Source organism: Aotus nancymaae, unplaced genomic scaffold (genome assembly GCF_030222135.1).
Source record: "Aotus nancymaae isolate 86718 unplaced genomic scaffold, 86718_ANA_hifiasm-v0.15.2.pri h1tg000064l_0, whole genome shotgun sequence".
In the NCBI taxonomy this organism is placed as follows: Eukaryota; Metazoa; Chordata; class Mammalia; order Primates; family Aotidae; genus Aotus; species Aotus nancymaae.
The window spans coordinates 13,615,014-13,629,023 of record NW_026988478.1 but is presented as its reverse complement, the minus strand read 5'-3'; positions in this window follow the sequence as shown (position 1 = coordinate 13,629,023).

Here is a 14,010-nt window from a genome sequence, read left to right as displayed (position 1 = left end):
AGATTGCCTTATTAATTGTAGTCATAGTAATATACTCAAGTAGCCTAACATTATAGTCAATTTTATATAGTCAAGAACTGAGTTTTAAAGTTCTAGGTAACCTTTCTATCTTAAAATAATCTAGTCTCTTCTGCTTACACTTTTCCAGTGATATCCAAGAAATCTTTAGAAACAAACTAGTCAGTAGTTTGTGAACTCCTTAAGAGCAGGGATCTACTCTTACTCATTTTCATAGCCCTAGAACTTAGTGCCATAGTTTATACACAATGGCACAATGAGGGTTCACTAGACAGTTGTTAAATTAATTTTTAAAAAAGAACTAATAGATAAATGTTACTCAACCTAACATTTATATGCCAAAGACTGTTAGGCCATGAACCTTGCAAAAGCCATATGAGATTCATGCATTGGTTAGCAATGTTTTGGTTGCAAACAACAGAAAACCTGTATCAAAACATAGCACAAGTAAAGGGAATTTATTGGCTCATATAACTAAAAAGTCCAGTAATAAGTGAGGCTTTAGATACAATTTCAACACTGCTTTGGCTGAATTTCTCTTCTGTTCTCTCAGCTTTGCCCTCATTCATGTGTCAAATTCAATTTCAGCTGGTTTCCTTCATGTCAGCAAATGGCTACAGTCATTTCAGGACTCACATCAGTACATCTCATCCTATACAGGGACAGATAGTGCCTCTTAAAGTAGATGTCTTAGAAGACTCAGCATGTACCCCAGATGGCTTTGTAAAATGTCTCTCTAAGCATTAATTTAAATTGGAGCACATGCTAATGGAATGAAACGATTTGCTTGAACCCATCAGAGCCAACTCTTAGACTTGGGTTTGGTTTAATCCTTCACAAACTGCCACAAGCTGGGAACTCTGGGATCCTCTTAGGAAAAAAGACAAGAGAGCTGAGTGCTGTGTAGGCAACTAGCATGTGTTCACTACACATATTCTTAGTTCCAGTTGGGCTTGGAGAGTTTAAGTAACAATTGAATTGAGAGTGGTTTATATCTAGATCCTGACTCTAAAGCTTGTGTTCGCTCCACTTTAAATTGCATCAAGTGTTTGGAGAAACTACCAGATAGTATAAATCAACATCCTTGTTCTAACTTTAGAAAACTAAAACTAAAACTCCTATCCTAAGGAAAAAGTGTGATTTAAATAAAATATCTTCTCTTTCTCACCCCTTCTTCATAACCATTGTTCCAACTATCCTTACTTCCACTTTCCCTAAACCACTGGAATTCTTCCCATGTTTCCTACCCTAGCCCAGTGCTCTCATACTCCCAGGACAGTGGTCCATGATCCAAGATGATCTCCTCCTTTTAATTCATTGAATTCCTGTCTTTTTAGGTGTTTGATTAAACAATTCATCATTAATAATAACGTAATGCACTACCACTCCCAGGGATACTTGCAACTTAGATCATGACACTTGTTGGATACAACCCCACACACTCCTTGCCCCTAAGAATATCTCCTTATTGAGTTTTTCCATAAATAAGGTAACTTTGCTTGCCAAATTGTCTTTTTACAAGAGCATTGTCTTTCCTAGAGTATTTCTATTAGCTAATCCTTCTCCTCCCCACTCCCGTACATTTTCAAGCTATTTTTTAAATTTCAAGGTTGTTATTTGATTGATGTTTCTTATGTGATAGCTGTTTTGTTTTAAGATTGTTCTTTTGTTTAGTGTACTTAATAATAATTATTCTCACTTAAGATGACTTCCAGAATTCAAATTGCTTTTGAATGTGATTGCATCCCCTCACCTCCCACAAACACCTAAGTTTTATTGTCTTAAGTCCTCTTTAAACACTCAAGAACTAATAATAGAAGAAAAACTAAAAGCACAGTATGTTGAAGAGCCTAAAAATTCATCTTTTTAAGAATGACAAAATTTGGAATTTATTCATCAAAATGTCAATTGGCTACTTCATCATATAAAGCCAACCCCAGCTGAATTCTAAGTTCAGGAAACTGTTAGAATTGAGGGCTATAGTGTTGGTTAGATCTCAAGGACATATGGAAAAAGGAAATTTACAATACCTTAAACTGCCAACGTGTTTGGACTGAAAAGAGCTGGACGTTGGTTGTTGAGGACTCTTAAGTGAGCCAGAATTAGACTGTGGGCTCTAGGTTACTGACCCTGTCTTTAAGGCATGCAGGCTGACTTGAAGTCTGTATGTAATTGTTTTATGCTTATAAGCTTTACCAGTGTTTTCTGCTGCATTGCAATTATAAACATGTTTGCCGCTTAGCTGCCTGCATATGAGACACTCCTTCCCGCCCACCACCCATGGGGAGAAATACTGCTCTTTCAATATTCTGAGCTGTACAGCCACTACAGAATCAACTCCCACACAGTAACTATTAAAGTACTTATTATGTCCTCTTTAAAATCTGATATGTTAAATTCTGTTTTTTCCTAATCAAAAGCAACATTGCACTGTACATATTTAGAGACTTATTTCTAAATTGGATTTTAAAAGACTAATTGTGATCTTTACAAGACAGTGTCGCAATCCTTGAAATTTTGAGTAATTTTTACTGCTGACAGAATGCGATTTCTTTTCAGGAAAAAAAAGACTGGTACGATACAAATCAGGGAATTTCAGATGTGGGTGGCAATTCATTTGGACATATCCATTTAAGCTGAAATGAACTAACTTATGGGTTTGATTCTGTCTGCCAACATTTATAGAGCATTCCCCACATTCATTATGTGAGAGCACACAGGAGGTGGGGAGTGTCGGGTAGCTGTGGGGGGATTGGCAGATGATGCAGTGTCTCCATTAAGAGTTCCTGCTCACTTTTCTAGCTGAATATGAAGTATTCTCTCTGCCCACTCAAGAACAGAGGAGGCCAGACTGAAACAGAGTCAGAACTGGGGGTAGAAAACAATAGAATATCTTATTAGACAGAAGTTTGGAATATAGGGGAGGGTTTCAAAACTTATACAAAAATGCAGTTTGACACGATTGTATTTTTCCATGAATTATGTGCACAAGTTTGATTATTGGTTCTTTTCAAGTATCAAAGCCGCAATCTTAGAGCTAGTTTCTTTATGCCTGTAATACTTAAATGCTATTTTCAGATCAAAGTTTTGTTAAGAAAGTCTGGACAGGCTGAACCCTGCCTCTGCACCTTTCAGGAAGCAAACATTTATGGAGCACCTGCCATGTGCCAGTCACAGAACTGAGTACAGAGAGATAACTAGATAAGAAAAGCAAGAAAGAGCCCTCCATTTATGGAGCTGTGTCTACTGTGAAGGGAAACAAATAACAAAATAAACAAATAACAAAATCTTGTCAAATAAATTCTGTAATTGAAACATATACTCCAGGAAAGACTGGCCAACAAAGATGACTTAATAGGCTGGAATAAATGCTGGTGTTGAGACAAGAGGGATGATTAAATGGGACCAGTGTTTAAGGGGTCAGGATATGGACAAATAATGTCCTGCCCTGTACCTTTAGTTCTCTATGTAATCGTGTAGCTTAGAGGTGTGGATGATGAATCCTCAGATACTGGTGGCTCTGTATAGCCTTCTTCCCCATAATCAGGACCACTGGGTTCCTGCCGGGCTCTGCTCTAAGGCCAATCTTGTATTCAATTGAAAAGGATCCCTGTTTCAGCTAGCACAGAGCATCCTGTCTTGTGACAGAGTGAGCAAGTTGGTGATGGCCATGAAAAGCAGATGTAAGAGGAGGAGGAGAGTGCAGGACACACTCGCTGAGAACCATTAGATGAAGGAAGTACATTTATAACTACAAAGTGCTAACTATGTTGTTATCCACCTTAAAGTGACAAAGTTTAAATTGAAGCTCAGAGAGGAAAAGTGACCTATTCAAGATCACATAGATAGTATTAGAGCAGAGACTGTAACATAGTTTTTCTGACTTTAAAGGTGGAATGGGCCCATTCTAACCAATCAGGCAGAGTTACTTTAAGTAATAATGACATTGCATTCTGTTTTTTAAACTGGGTGGCGGTGGGTACACTGGAGATTATTACTTGATATTTTTTGAAACATTAAATGTATTATTATTGGGATTTTATATCTATTCATTATTTACTAAAACAATTTTTAAAATAAAATTAAATGGGGATATTGGATGAGCCGGGACTATATAAAGAGGCATTTCTGAATTTAAAAGAGAGAGAGAAAGAGAGAGAGAATTTGGCAGACAATTAGTTGGCATTGGCTAGATCCCACTAGGAATGTTAAAAGTATTTTCATAGAAGCACAGTGCTGGGAAATCCAGAAGGGGTCAGGCAGAGAGCCCTAGGGTTGTTTAATAGCAGAGAACAGGGCACCAGGCACACACTGGAAGTTCAGAAAAGCACCCAAGCCTCTGGTAGGGATGAAAACCTAGCAAGAAGCAAAGCAGGATCCCACTCTAACTCAGATCCAGGAAATAAGACAAGGCCCTGGTCACTAGAACTGGAGTCTCAGAAACAAGGAAATTGGATCTCAAGAACAATACAGAACCTATGCTAGAACTAACCCATAATGCATAGCCTCACCAAAGTAAGAGCTTCTCAATGCACAGTCCTCTCAAAGCTAGACTCGAGTTAAAAATAATTAAGGGGCAAGCCTATAATGAAAAGGGTTGTGAAAGCACTGAAGATAGTGCCAAAAGCATAAGGCTATGAAGAGAAGATACTGGGACAATGACTACACAAATCCTAGAATGTTAGGGTGAAAAATACTGCCTATTGGGGATATCTGTTGGGGTTTTTTTCCCTGCCCTTCTTCTGGTAACAGATAGTTTCCTAGTTTGCTTTTGAGACCCCTCCTCATTTACCATCAAGGCATAGCAGTTGTCAAAGATTCTTGCCCACCCTAGGCCTGGGACCCTAGCTAGATCAATCGTTCTCTCCTTCCCAGAATGTTAATCTCAAAGGAAGGAAGGACGGCATGGAAAATAATTGACGCTATTTTATTCCTAATTCTGGACTTCAATGAACACCTAGTTGCCAAGCTGTCTAGTTCCTGTTTTTGCTGAAGTCTAGGTCTTCATTATTACCTGGATTTTGGAATTATCCATATCCCTCCAATGTATTATTTATTTTATTTAAATTAGCTAAGGTGATTCCTGTTGATTACAACCAAAGTGTCATACGTGACTCAATGTTAAAAATTGTAGAAAGATTCTGGTTCTTTTCAGAATCAGCTTTCCCAAAGGTAGAGTCAGAATCAATGTCCCCAAGTTTACAATTCGGGGAGCCCCAAACAGCTGCCTTCTATCTGCAGAATCATGTTTCTCCAGAAGCCTGCCAAGCCAGGCAAATTCTTCCATCCTAACCTCCTCCCACCCTACATTCTGACAGCTAATGAATACATTTTTCTAAGCCCGAAAATACTTAAAGCATGACCTAATTCTCTGTGATTTCTCTACAATTTAAAACATTTCTATGTTAATAGGTTAGTTAAATATTGTCTTTATATTCAATGTTGGAAAGAAATGTCAGATCTAAAACAAATACATTATCATACAAACAATATATTTGTTGATGAACTGAAATTGAGTGAAAATATTGTGGACAGTTAAAGATATTTACCTAAATTAGATCAGGCTAAACATGACCACTTTATTAGAAATGTGACCAAGAAAGTGATAGTTTTCTTTTTAAAAAGCTAAAGCAGAAGATAATTCTTTTTAGTTCCATGTCCAAAGGTTTGTTTCTTTTTTCTTAAAGTACATCATTTAGGAATTTACAAACTTGTATAGATACAAATTTTTTTCCAGGTCTTTGACTCAATCTCAGCATTTTCATTATAAAAACACAAAGTGTCACAAGTGGTGAAGATAAAACAATGAGTCTTAAACTACAAAGAGATAACTGAAGTTATTCATAGCCATTTTTACTGGCAATCAATATGGTATCGATTTTCTATTCTTGCTACTCTTGCAGTAATGTCCTTGGCTTGAAACTCAGCCTAAGATAGGAAATATTAGCAAATAAAATAATTCAAACCTAAGAAAATGGACAGAGGAAACAAGACGATGAAAGCCTGGATATACTTCAGAGATGAAAATAACAGTCTACTGGTAGTTCCTTCTGCTAGTCAGAAGGTAGTACCATGGTGACCCAGAATGAGATTAGGCCCGATGTGAAATTCCAGGTTTCACTGTGTTCCACAGCTAAAGACCACATGCATATCCTAGCTAAGAGCATCTATCGTCACATGGAGAAGTGGCCAAGAGAGTCTGAGTCTGGATGGATTCAAATAACCATTACTGCAAAACCTACTCAAAGTACATGCCCTACTGACAGTGAGTCAATAGAATTATCTGAGTACATGAGGAAAAGCAGAATCTCATTCAAATTTAAAAAGAATTGATCAAATTGGAAAATTTTAAAACAATCATGCATTAAAACAGACAATTACAGTAGCCCTGGGGAAATTCATTCCAGAAGTGGAGCACAATGATTTCTTACAAAATTGAACATGTTGAGGACCATGTTGAGTAATTCACAGGAAAAGGTCAAAGCCCAAATTTCAACTGTGAAAACTAGATTCCAAATAAAGAAACATCAATTATAGAGTCATATTTGATAAACATAATTTCATTGCTTTGAGCAAGTCCATAAAATGACAAGTCTATGCTTTCCTAATCTTGTAATATTATAAAATTGTTATTAGCCAAATAGAAGAGTCACATACATACAAAAAGCAAACATGGTAAATGAAGCGTGTCAGCCTCTAAATCACAAGAGTGGTTATAAGATATCTGCTTTTAAATATTTATTTCCTTCAGCGTCTTCTTGAAACCATATTTTCTGGGGAATATTTACCATCTGACAAGCATCAAGTCCAAAATAAAGTCACAGTTATTTTACATTAAAGCTATGAAGATGGGTCATTTAAATATTTTTCAAAAGACTTTTCAAAATAGTGATATAAGGCCAGGTGCTGTGGCTCTAGCCTGTAATCCTAACACTTTAGGAGGCCGAGGCAGGCATATTGCCTGAACTCAGGAGTTCAAGACCAGACTGGGCAACATGATGAAACCCTATCTCTACTAAACATACAAAATATTAGCTGGTTGTGGTGGCACGTTCCTGTAATCCCAGCTACTGTGAAGGCTGAGGGGCAAGAAGTGCTTGAACCTGGGAGGCAGAGGTTGCAGTGAGCCAAGATCATACCACTGCACTCCAGCCTAGGCAACAGGCTCTTCCCATCCCCCTGACTCTGTCTCAAAAAGAAAATAGTAATATTAAAAGATTATTAATTTTTTGGAGTGCAATATTCAGAACATGAGTCATGTTAATTTTCACAAAGCAAAACTTCCTATAACCACAAGAAAATTTGTACCTTGTTGCAAATGGTAGAGTTCCACAGTAAGAGAGGCCTGAAATTGAACTTGGCATATAAATAATATAGTCCACATAAAAAAGGAGAGAGCCAACAGCACCACAGCCAAACTAAAATCTGCAGTGTCCACAGAGATGGTATCCCTGTATTCCAGCATATTTGTTTAAGCCCTTCTTTTCAGAATCTTCCAGGATTGTTTTCTGAGCCACTCCTACACTAATTTCCTTTTGCCAAAGCATAGAATAAACCCAACAGCTTTTTTCCCTCTGGCCTATTTCTCTTGCTATTAGGAAAAACAAAAACAAACAAACACCTTAAGCTTTGTACATGTATACATTTTAGTTAACTATGATAACATCCTTTTCTAACATTAAGTAATATGTCATTATTCAAATGTTTTCACACACTGGAATTTCATAGAAATAATAGAATTAAACTCATAGTTCACCCAGTCTAACACTTCACTTACTGATGAGACAAAATTGTGTCCTAGAGCTAGAGGACTTGTTCTGGTTCACGTCTCCAAAGCATAAAAATGATTGCTTTTGCACGTTTGCCATTTCATTGGCACTGTACTCTATTCTCTTTCCACATACACTGGAATAGCTCCTTTATTCTGGATTTTAAAAGAAAGGCTTAGCTCTAAATGACACAATTAACTCTGCAAATTACACAAGTACATTGCCTTGAATAAAACACCCATTTAAATGACTAGTATGTGCTCATTAATGTAGAAAGTAAATGCTTAGGGTAATTTTTTTTTGAATAGGCTAGTGCCCATTAGAACACATGATAATAATTAGATGTCAAAAATATAACTAGAGTTGTGCAGTCTTCCTGGTAGATCTGCTGTTCGTATCAGATACCATTGAATTAGTTGGCCCCACATCGGATTTTCAACACTCCAGAATATGCCATCCTATGCAGTAAATAGTGGGATCCAGGTGGACCAGTACTTTTTGTCAGGTATCGTTTGATAACAAGATTTCTAACTGATTTGAAATTGTCAAGTTGAGGTAAAGGAAACTTCTGAGAACAGACCCTGATCGAAATGCAAGGAATCTGGGATTGGTTGCCTGGTATGCTTAGGCTTAGAGACAATAAAATTAAGCTAGTGTTAAGGTATGCTACTTTGGCAGCCTAGTCATTCACATTTAATTGAATTATCACCTCTGTTCACTCTGAATGAATACCCATTAAAGATAAGGCTTCTTTGGATAATCCCGTGGCTAATGCCATAGACCCTACACAGCGCATGAATAGAGTGATTGTGTATCCAGTTTCTCCTGGATATTTTATGCTCATTATTTTTGTTGTGGGTGATAAATCCTAAGGTGAGGAGATCAATGAAAATTGGAAGTAGTACCTGCTTCAGTTGGTGCCAGACAGCTTGAAGTTAGTGAACGGCAACAGACTTCTGTGGCAGCGCTCAAAAAAAATAAGCAGATAAACACAAAATATTTTATGCCTTCAAATTGCTAGGATAAAATGGCCAAAAATAAAACTCAAAATTTGAGCAGTGGGCTGTTGAATAATGTCAAGTGAATCCACAGCTTCTCCAGGTCTCTTGTGTAAAAATTAGAGCAGCTATTGAGAAACAGCAGATCTTTAAGAATTAGAATAGGCTGGGCATGGTGGCTCACACCTGTAATCCTAGCACTTTGGGAGGCCAAGGTGGACGGATCACTTTAGGTCAGGAGTTCGAAACCAGCCTGGCAAACATGGTGAAAATCCATCTCTACTAAAAATACAAAAATCTTAGCCAGGCATGGTGGCAGGTGCCTGTAATCCCAGCTACTCAGGAGGCTGAGGCAGGATAATTTCTTGAACCTGGGGGACAGAGGTTGCAGTGAGCCAAGATTGCACCACTGCACTCCAGCCTGGGCAACAGAGGGAGACCCCATCTTAAAAAAGAAAAAACTAGAATGGTGATTTTTTTTTGAAAGAATTGAATGACTCAAAGGGTAGCTTCTTCTTCCTTTTTGGGTAAGGCTGTTCCTGCATTTCTTGAAGAACCTATAATGGCCTTACCCAAGAACGCTGTCAAACAAGGGAAATCTGAGGCCAAGTGCCTGACTCCACCAACCTTGATTGTCTCCAGGCCTATAATTAGAGTCTCTAGAGGGCCTTTTTGATTAATATAAGAACAAACACGGCCTTACAATTTGGAAAGCCTGCCTTGAGCTACCACAACAGTCACAGATCTTCACCTAATTCTCAAACCTGAGTCCGCATATGGACATCTCCAGAGTATTGAGAGGGAGACTGGATGCACTTAACCAAGGACCCTGTAATAACAAGTATGTGCTATGGGTTTCTTTCTAAATGGCCACAAAGGAAATTGTAGTTGCTTACTAGAGTAACTGTGCTGAGGAAAGAGAAACACCCAGACCTTTCAGGGATGACTGGACACTGGCTCTGCGCCAACGCTGATTCCAGGGGAGGGGGGTACATTTTCAATGTGGCTCACTGGTTGTAATGAAGGCTTAAAGAGATCAGGTAATGAATAGAGTTGTGACCCATGGAGGCCCAGTGGGCTCCTGAATCTATATAATGTTCCTGATTTCTAAATGTGTAGTATCAGTATAGATCATCTCAGCTGATGACCAAATCCCCTCACTGCATTTCTGACCCTAAAGTAGCAATTTGCATCTGTTTTCCAGCATAATTATTAATTAGTATTCCCTTTTACTATAAAAAATATCCTGGTTTTGATGATCAGTTATATGGCCATCCTAGCCATTTTGGTAGGAAACACCAAGGTAAACTCTTAGAATTCCCCCCTCCCTGTCAGAAGAGTGAATCAAAAGCCATATTCTGGGGAGAAGGCTGGGAAAGGCGCGGAGGAGATGCAAAGCTAAGTGCCACCTTGGAAGACTTAAAAGATGCAGGAATTAGCTTGTTTAGCCTATGCAGAATTCACCTGGAACTCAGAAAATGTTTCACAGAGACCGTTGTCCAGTTGATTATCATAAACTTAATCTGATTCTTGAGTCATAGTGGTCAATCCAAATACAGTTTCTTTACTGGAACAAATAAAAACAGTTTTTGGTTCGCATCTATTGATTTGAAAAATGCTATTTCAAAAAATAGAGAATCTCAAATAAAGTTTATTTTTTTTCTTTTTGGAAACAGTAGTATACTTTTCTTGTCTCAGAATTGCAGTTCTTGAGCTCTGTGCTACAATTAGGTCCATAGAGTACTTGATTTTCTCGCCATTCCATAGGGCATCATGGTAGTAAACTACATTATTGTATCATGCTCATAAAATCCAGGAATAAAAAGTAGCAGTGATTTATATGGGCTCTCATCTGTGTGAAGCACATAGGTATGTTCTTTCCAATATGAAGAATAAGTTACTGCACCTCACACCTGATACCATTAAAGAAGGAAACATAACACTTTATAAGCTTCATTGGATTTGGAAAGAACTGATAAAACAGGTGTGCTTCTCTGATTCATTTACAGGGTGATGTCAATGACTGCAAGGTTGGGCTGGGACCTGGGACTAGAAAAGCCTAGGTAGTCCAAGCTTCACTGCAGGCAGCTTTACTTGGCTTTTGAGACTTGCTGAATACAACAAGACTCGAGGCTTTTGTAACTGATTGGAATGCTCTCTAAACCCTGTGGAAATTCCAATTAAAAAATCACAGCAGATGCCCCTGGGGTGTTCGGGCATAAGCACATCCACTTTGCCAAGCAAAAATTCCCCTTTTGAGAAACAGCTTTTCGTTCTGTTTGGCCCTAGTACAGGCTAAATTAGAGAGGTTTGCATTAAAAATGGACATTCCCTGAGATACTCTTGTACTTTCTTGATAAGCCCATGAAAAAAGGTGGTTACCCTGGGAAACCATAACCTATACATGGCCTCAACTATATGGACTTCCCCTCACCAAAGCTGGCCTGGCTATTGCCACTGCTGAATGTCCAATTTGATGAGCCTCTGAGGTGGTATTCAATTCCAGGGGACCAGAAAGGCACTTGGTATCAGGCTGATTACATTTCTTCATAGAGAGACAGTTTTTATCATCATTGGAATAGACATTTATTTTGGACTTTAATTTAACTGATTGCCATACATCTGTACCATCATCTATGAGTTTAATGAACACTTTATTCATTAGCAACCTCTCTTTCAAAATATTACTTTTGATCGACTTCCCTTTTAGTGAAATAAGGCAATGCACTGATGTCCATGGGATCACAGTTTTTATATGCTCCATTACTTGATTTCAGTTTACATTTATAGAATGACAGAATGCCTATTGAATATTTAATTATGTAGTTTAGGAAATAATATCTTGCCAATCTAGGGTGCTGTTCTGTAGATGCAATAAGTGCTCTGAATCACGACAAATATTTGATTCTTTTTCTTCTACCGTGTCTTAGTCAGTTTGGGCTGCTATAACAAAATACTTCAAACTGAGTAACTTAAAAACAATGGAAATTTATTTCTCACAGTTCTGGAGACTGGGAAGTCCATGATTAAAGTGCCAGCAGATTCGATGTCTGGTGAGAACTTACTGTGCTTCATAGATGGTGCTTTCTTTCTGCATTCTTTTTTATAAGGGCACTAATCCCATTCATCAGGACAGAACTTTCATGATCTAATTACTTCCCAAAAGCCCCATGTCTTAATATCGTTACTTTGGGGTTAGGTTTCAACACATGCATTTTGGAGGGACACAAACACTCAAACCATAGCATATAGCAGTACTATGTGGGTCCAAGAACCAATGGGTGAAACAGAGAGTGGCACCTCTTGCCATTAAACTAATGATCCTTTTTTCCTTCCTTTCTTAGGCTTTGCTGATTTAGAATTCTTGGTACTCAATAATTTCCTCCAGATATAAAAAATTATGGTTCCATTGAATTAGGAGAAATAACCTCCACCTAGCTATTTGATTTCTCATGCTATTGAGAAACAGGCTGAGAAGGAGAATACAGTTAAGTCTTAGTTTAAGAATGCTGTTTACATTCTGGAATCTTGTATTTGCATATATATAATGACTTGTTTGGGTTAAGACCATAAAATGTCTTATTCTAATAAAATTAGTATAATAACTTTCTGACAGATATTAGTAAAATATCTTGAAAAAAAGGGGCATCTTTTCCTAATTTGTGTAAAAACACCCTATACACTAATGGAGTCCCTGGTTACAGCAATGCTTAGGAGAATTGAATCTGTCTATCCAAGGTAGTGTAGTTGCTGCTATACAAAGGGGTGAAGAGGTATATCAGTGCAACACAGGGGATATCTGAGATGCCACCTAGTCATGCAAATATTTTGTTGCATTGGACTTCTCCTTTTGTGTATGACCTTATAATCTTTCCCAAAGCATCTAAGAGTTGGTTCTCTTTATGAGTCTGGAGAAATTAGTTTAGAGGAGAATACAACATGAGGAGAATTGCCTCCCTTTTTGAAGATAACCCCTCCAGTACATCACCATGAATGATTGTTTGATGCCCCATATTTCTCAAGAATGATTTCTGATGAACAGAGTCTTGATCACATGTCTGAATGAAAATTTCCAGAAGCATGAAGAGATGATATATTTGGCTCCTGTGGTTACTGTAACAGAAGGCATTACACAATGGGAGGTTCTGCCCAAATCTCTGACTGAAATGCTGGAATTTCTCTCTGTTCTCACACAAAAGAGAGACAAATAAAAAATCAACTATCTGATTGATGTCACTATAATTATTATGTAGTCTATGTATAAAATAATTAAGTCAACCTACAAGCAAAATTAAAAAGTATTGAATATTTGACTCTATAAAAGCAATTTAGATTTTAAACAGCCCAGCCTTATTTCAACACAACACGACTCCAGTGTTGCAGAAGAATGTTGACAGCCTCTTACAATTAATTGAAATGAGATTTAACTTTTGAGGACAGCATACATACAACAATTGACACATGCAGTGACAAATTGACAGTGGCATTTTTCACGATGTGGAAGGTGACTAATTGTATGACTTCCTGGATATTCCTCTTGAAATATCCTATTTACTTATCTAGATTCCATTTAAGGGATCAGGGTGTGCTGCAAGGTTTTGCTACAGAAGCCTGAGAGGAGGTATGTGCCAAACAGGGCAAGGTGAAATGTTTTCCTAAGCAGTCAGAAGCACATACATAAAGGAGTGTGTATAAATTATGATGGAAAATGGATGCCAAAGACAAGAAAAAAGTTATGAATGAGGTCATGTGCCAGGAAAGCAGAAATAAATCTGAAAGTAGAAGGGACAGGGAAAAAGATTTCAGCATAGAGTTCACAAAAGATGCCAGCATACCAGTGTGAACTGTCCAGAAAACGTCAAGACCCATGCAGGATCACACCTTGGTTAGAAAGTTTCTGGACCAGAGAGGGGAGGCTGAGTTACAAGTAGCAGTGTAAAATGTTAGGGGACGCTGAGTTATAAGTAGCAGCATGAAATGTTAAAGCCTCTCAATTTTTAGCCCAGACAGCACTTACAAACTTTTGCCTGCCCTATGCTCATAGCACAGTTGCTGGGATGCTGAGCTCTGCTGCTGGGGGATGCCTGCCATATCTCTTTCTGGGTCACTGGGCTACTTTTGCCTCTGAAGAAGAAAGGTGATCCACTTTGCCTCATCATGTTACATGAAGACTTAGCACCTCTTCCACTTTTACATGGAGATAGAACTTATGTGTAAAGAGGATC